Genomic DNA, 5,437 nt, shown 5'->3' on the forward strand with positions numbered 1-5,437 from the left:
CCACCTGAATGTTAACTGACCCCATTAGGAGAAACCCCAGATAACTAATGGAACCGGGACGTTCCTGAGAATTTATGTAATAGGAGACCAGTGTCATTTAACGTGTGAGAAAGCAACCTTTGATTGTGCTGCACAGTTTCCCCAACAACTTGACCCTACTGATCAGTGATGTGCCATCATTCGCATCTGAACTGAAGCTCTACTCCCAGTTTCTCTACCGCTAGGAGATACCAGGGGCAGGTGGCAGAGTCACTTGAGTTTTACCAAGTTACTTTTTATGAAGATTAGACTAATCGTGTCCAACTTGATATAGAATAACTGTACGGTATGAGAACATGTCTCTGGTATAGTTGTGTAATTACTTTGGTCATTTCAAAAACAATCCTCTGACCACACGTAGTAATGCTTATTTACCAGTGTAGAAAGACAGGCCTGGAGTCCTGTATACTACTGGACATTAAATGTTGTGATCCAGTGACACACCGAACCATTTGAGGGTCTTCCCTTCAAGTCAAATGAGCAAAGCTTTATGTTTTTATCAGCTGTGTTGTGCAGGTTTTGGATTTTGCCCTAGCACCCAGGGCAGGTCCCCGCAGAGCGAGTGAAAGGACATGCTGAATGTTCGGTTTCTTGGAGAAAGCAATAGCCATTTAAAAGACAACTTAATAAGCACGCTGTAGAGTGTAGTGGAAATACCATGGCAAAAATAGTCAAGACACCCAAGCTTGCCTATTACATGGTGCAGCTCTAGGCAATGGTAGTTTCAGTCCAACCTTCTCTGTACGACAGACCTCATGAGTGAAACGAGATGCAATGCAAAGTTTTTATTAATGCAGTAATTTAGCGCAACAAGGAGAGTGCAACAAAATGATACAGAGGAAAACATTCCTACATGCTAAAACCGATAACATACAGAAGACGCCGGAGCAGGATACACAAATAAATAAGTGTCTTTAGAGCAGTCAGTCCCCATCCCCCAGCTAAATACAATGTACACAAATACTGGATGCATTCATTTCCCCGGGAACCCAACAATGTGTGGATAGATTATTAAGCAATCTTACAAAACCACTAGCAATCAAGTAGTGATGCCAAATTAAGATGTCAAGAACTACATCTCCCACAAGTCAATGCAGGATCACCCATTGTACAGACCTGCTGTAATAGAGGAGATTACGTGCTTAACTTAGTTTTAAAAACACAAGGCAAACTAGTATTAGCCTGGTCACAGATTAGTTTGTACTGTAAAGACAAAATATAGCCATTGGCTCAACAGCACAAACAGATCTGGGAAAAAGGCTATCACTTTGCCATCTAGACATCAATATAAAGCATGATCTACTGTAGTCACTTAACACTACATGAAAATAGAAGGGAGATCTATAGGTTGGATCATTGATTGGGCCAATAGGGCTCACGTCAGACACTGATCAGCTGAGGGAACAGTTCATTGGCGAACACATCATCCCAGGATCCCTCAGAGCAGAGGGGGGAGGACATGTCGCTGAAGGGGGAAGGGGACCGCTCGTATCCGGAGTCGCTGTAGGTCTCAGTCAGGTAGGTACCCGTCTTCTCCAGGCCACCCAGGGCCAGGTCAGAGGTCGGCGAGACCGCGGACAGGAAGTCATCCAACACCCCGTGACTCTCAGGGATGATGACCACTTCCTCCGGCTCGTCTTTGACACACACCACCTCGCAGACCTCCTCAGCCAAAGAGAAGACCTCCTCCATCTTTGTTACACTCTCCTCGTAATGCACTTCCTGCTGCCCAGGGGGAAGCGCCACCCCCTCCACAGGCTTGGTGTAGATGTGGTCAAAGTGGATCAGTTCATTAAGGGCCTCCAGCTTAACTGGTGTGGCCCCCAGAGCTGCAGGTGAGGGGGAAGGTACTCCTGCCCCCCCTCCGACCAGCAGCATCTCCTGCGCCTGGATCTCCTGCTCACTACACTCCTTGAGGAACAGCTCTGGGTCAAGGATGTCCAGAATGCCCAGCAAGAGATCAGACTGGAGAAGGGTGAGAAGGAGAGAATTACAACTCTGAACAGAGGTAGAAGACCATAGTTGAGTCTATGGGTGGATGTGGAAATGGCCACCAATAAACAGGACTGGGACAAGAACAACACTACTGGAAAAGCTCTTGGCAACACAAATCCAATCAATTACTATTCATTATAAAAAGTGCTGGTACATAGTTTCTTCTCCAATTGACAAAGCCCACATCACACTACAAAATGTCTGTTTACATTAGCCATAGCAGACAAAAATGGTCTCACCTCAGAGTCTGTAGAGTCAGGACTATCTGTATCCATTGGGAAATCTTCAGATTTGGGCATTGCTGGGCCTGCACCTGCTGCGGAGGCACACATAGCCTGAGTACTGCAGACTCAGAAGACCCGATCCCCAAACCTGCATCAATCCCACTGGACTCCAACACCTGACCCTGAGGAGAGAGGTGTTATAACAGTCCATTTAAAAAATGGTATTTGTCACATGCTCCAAATACAACCAGTGTAGTAGACTTACTGTGAAATGATTACTGACAAAACCTTAAACAATGCAGGTATGAAAATAGAGTTGAAATATCTACTAAATAAACTAAAGTGGATACCGGGACCAAGTAAATGTGCAGAATAGTAGAGGTAATATTACTGATTCAAGGCTATAACAGAGCTGACAGCCAACCAGGTGGCCAACTTAGTTCACCCCCCCCCCACCCTCTGCATAAGTAGCAACTCCACAAATCCGCTTACCTCTTTGGCTTCCAGGGCATCCAACCCCAGCCTCTGTCTCAGTTCCTCATTCTCGTTCACCAAGCCACATGTCTTTTGCTGTAAAAGCCTGTTCTCAACATGAAGTTTCTTGTTCTAGAGAAGGGGGGAAAAAAAGTGTGAACACCTCAGCCTATCAGCCTTTTACACCATGACACGTTTACATGGTGGATATACATTTACCTCCAACTCCAACGCTAGAACTTGGTCTTCCAGGTCCCCCATTTTAGCTTTTTTTCTGTCTCTGGCTGTCTGGGCTGCAACTCTGTTCTTGAGTTTCCTGAAGAGGACAGACATTTGAAGCATTTTTCTTTAGAAATTGCTGACAGAACAAGTTGAACAGGAATGGCTTGTTAGTTATTGCACAATCAGCCGCCATATTCCTGCCACGCAGGCAGAACAGATCGAGTACAGCGCTGCTTCAAATATGAAAACCTGGTTCGGATCAGCTGACTGACTGTAGACTCCTCAAATCCGTTGATAAGCAATACCTGTTGATAGTCCAGCCGAGTTGTGTCTTTGGCCTACGAATCTACCTTATATTCTACATGTAGAACGTGCATGTTTTATTCTTAGCCTAGTTATTGGAAAGAGAAGTTCATGGACTCGTTCCAGATGTGGGGAGAAGGGAGTAGCCGGCTTCCGCTGGACAATCAATTCACCATTGTTCCCTTTTGAGTCACAAGATATTATCGCATTTGATTGCTAGATAATCATTAACATAAGCCTAGCCATGAACAATGTCACACTAAACAGCCCCTTCATGAAACTAACCTGCGAAGCTGCTTTTCTTCAGGACTCAAATGAGTGAGTCTCTGTCTTTTTCGCAGGGGTGGCCCAGTTGTCGAATTTGAGTCGGAATCGGAAGAATTGGCTTGGTTCGACGCAGATGAAGGCAAAACGACCGAAATGGACCGTCTGTAGCACTGTGTTGCGCTGGGAGAGCCATGCTGTTTCCCAGATATCAAGATGACTTTATGTCCCGCTGTCACCACGACCATATTGTTTACCCTTATGGACCTATTTCGCTTAGAAATATTAGGGATTTTTTTTTTCCAAAGAAACCTAAGGTTTCTCTCGGTCTTTCTATCCCCGTCAGTTCTCAAATATAAAAACGAGTACAGCTCGCTATGTATTTCTACAGTCGTGGTGAAATGTGATTGGTTCTCAGAGGCTGTGATGCTGGTCTCTGATTTGTCATAGAGCTGATGTAATTATCATTCCTCCCCTTTCCTGTTGCTCTCATTTCCAGTCCAGGCTACGACAGATATAGAGGAAAGGACCTCTGCCTAGGCTTGGCACTAATAACAAACCCGACCGTTAAAAAATACCAATAAAAATAACCAGAGGCAAGTATTTTCACCCTGGTCTATTAGACTACCTTCTCTTTAGACACATTAAAACTCTGTTTCTAAATAGCAAATTAGTTTAGACACATTCTACTTTATAGGCCTACAAAATTGTTCTAACATTCTACTTTATAGGCCTACATAATTGTTCTAACGTTCTAACATTCTACTCAGTAGGACTACATCATTGTTCTAACGTTCTAACATTCTACTCAGTAGGCCTACATCATTGTTCTAACGTTCTAACATTCTACTCAGTAGGCCTACATCATTGTTCTAACGTTCTAACATTCTACTCAGTAGGCCTACATCATTGTTCTAACGTTCTAACATTCTACTCAGTAGGCCTTCTACATCATTGTTCTAACGTTCTAACATTCTACTCAGTAGGCCTACATCATTGTTCTAACGTTCTAACATTCTACTCAGTAGGCCTACATCATTGTTCTAACGTTCTAACATTCTACTCAGTAGGCCTACATCATTGTTCTAACGTTCTAACATTCTACTCAGTAGGCCTACATCATTGTTCTAACGTTCTAACATTCTACTCAGTAGGCCTACATCATTGTTCTAACGTTCTAACATTCTACTCAGTAGGCCTACATAATTGCAGTTGTAAAAGAAGACTATTGCAATGGACAATTTATTTTTTATAGAGAAGTTATTGCAGAAGGTTGCATCAGGTGTTTTCACCACTGTCTCTGAATCCCCCCATTGGTTTCTCCTTCATCATTCAATAGTACATGCTGTAAATGTTGTAAATGTATATTGAATTTAGATTACCTGCCTGCCATTGTACAACTGCAATCCATCTCGCTCATGTTGTGTGTGTGGCATTCAGGTCAAATAATGAAAAAGAACAGTTTTGTAGCATGGCATTGACTTGGTTTGGATCCTACAGGTCAATACAATGGGAATGTTTATGACGTGTTTTTGCCTTTTTATTCCCCAGGCCTTATTTGCATGCAGTACATATTGTCTGTTCTATGTCATGCCTCACCGGTATGTTTACAGTGCATTTGGAAAGTATTTAGACCCCTTATGGCACCTGATCTCAATTTTTTAGTCACATAGCAAAGGCTCTGACTACTCATGTAAATAAGGTATATTTGTTTGATTGATGAGGAAAACAATACATTTTTATATATATTTTTTTAATAAGGCTGTAACGTAACAAATAAGTGGAAAATGTCAAGGGGTCTGAATACTTTCCGAATGGACTATATGGTGCAATGAGGAGGAACATCAGTTTGGTTTTTCCCCCATACCTTTCCCAGTAGTCTGACATCTTTAACAGTCCTTCAGTGAAGAAAGTGT

The 5,437-nt window shown here is 43.0% G+C and overlaps 1 pseudogene across 1 annotated transcript; it reads right to left on the reverse strand.

Moving 5' to 3' along the window:
- Nucleotides 1-809: 809 nt before the first annotated feature.
- LOC124036598 lies at nt 810-3,892 on the reverse strand (annotated as a pseudogene). The gene is made up of 5 exons (XR_006838930.1): nt 3,543-3,892; nt 2,952-3,048; nt 2,751-2,864; nt 2,274-2,440; nt 810-2,004 (listed from the first exon to the last, which is right to left on the reverse strand). The product of XR_006838930.1 is annotated as an uncharacterized LOC124036598 (transcript).
- Nucleotides 3,893-5,437: the final 1,545 nt, after the last annotated feature.

The sequence above is a fragment of the Oncorhynchus gorbuscha genome, linkage group LG05, assembly GCF_021184085.1.
Source record: "Oncorhynchus gorbuscha isolate QuinsamMale2020 ecotype Even-year linkage group LG05, OgorEven_v1.0, whole genome shotgun sequence".
NCBI classification, from domain to species: Eukaryota; Metazoa; Chordata; class Actinopteri; order Salmoniformes; family Salmonidae; genus Oncorhynchus; species Oncorhynchus gorbuscha.